This window comes from Pristiophorus japonicus, chromosome 20 (genome assembly GCF_044704955.1).
Source record: "Pristiophorus japonicus isolate sPriJap1 chromosome 20, sPriJap1.hap1, whole genome shotgun sequence".
NCBI lineage: Eukaryota > Metazoa > Chordata > Chondrichthyes > Pristiophoridae > Pristiophorus > Pristiophorus japonicus.
In genome coordinates this window covers 80,998,913-81,000,008 of record NC_091996.1, presented here as the reverse complement: position 1 = coordinate 81,000,008, position 1,096 = coordinate 80,998,913, and the positions used below count along the sequence as shown (strand labels likewise).

Below are 1,096 nucleotides of genomic sequence, written 5' to 3'. Positions count from 1 at the left end.
TCACTCTTCGCTGCCGTCGCCCTCCTGCACCAGCTCGCGCTGTACTTTGCCGTGGTACACCACCACGCTGCTCCCAGGCCGCCGCTCACCGCTCCTTTTATGGCCCCGACCTGCCGCTGGTGTTCTCACGCAGGTCGGGGTCTCCACGCTGCTCCCAGCAAATCCAGTTACACGCCGTGTCACCGCACAATTCTCAGCTGTGATTGTAAGCTGACTATATTTAAAGCTATCGCAGAGGCTGCAAGCAGTGTTCCCTGGTAGTCTAGTGGTTAGGATTTGGTGCTCTCACTGCCGTGACCTGGGTTCGATTCCTGGTCAGGGAAAGCATTTTTCCAGAGCAAGTTGACAAAAATAATTCAAGTCTGTGAGATACTGAATAATTGTTTCAATCATCATTAATCCACCCACATGTGTTGCACACTGAAGGAAATACAAATATGTTTGCTGAGCAACTATCGAATTTTAATAACTTTTTATACAACCGGAGAATCAGCAGAAAAACAGGTTATTCGGCCCACAATACCTAATATATAGTCCACAGTATAAGAGTAAGGAAATCTTGCTACAATTGTGCAGGGTCTTGGTGAGACCACACCTGGAGTACTGCGCACAGTTTTGGTCTCCTTATCTGAGGAAGGATATACTTGCCTTGGAGGTGGTAGAACAGAGGTTCACCAGATTGATTCCTGGGATGAGAACACTGTCCTATGGTGAGAAATTGTGCAGAATATGCCGATACTCTCTGGAGTTTAGAAGAATGAAAGGTGATCTCATTGAAATGGACAATATTCTGAAGGGGATTGACAGGGTAAATGTTGAGAAGCCCGGCTAGCTCAGTCGGTAGAGCATGAGATTCATAATCTCAGGGTCGTGGATTCGAGTTGGGCGAATTATTTTCCTTAAACTTTATGTTGCTTTCACGGGAAAACCTCTTTAATGAACCCATGATCTTCTTTGCACAATAAAAGGAATGCGAACTGAGGGAGAGTTGATAATTTATCATTTGTTCTGTGATCTGCATAAGAACACAAGAACCAGGAGCAGGAGTCTGCCATTTGGCCCTTCGAGCCTGCCTTCTTTTGCACCGAAACAAATT

General features: G+C 45.9%; 1 non-coding gene across 1 annotated transcript; it reads left to right on the top strand.

The window, feature by feature from the left end:
- Positions 1 to 251: 251 nt before the first annotated feature.
- Positions 252 to 323, top strand: trnae-cuc (transfer RNA glutamic acid (anticodon CUC)). Its single transcript has one exon. It is a non-coding gene; the product is annotated as a tRNA-Glu (tRNA).
- The last annotated feature ends 773 nt before the right edge of the window (positions 324 to 1,096 follow it).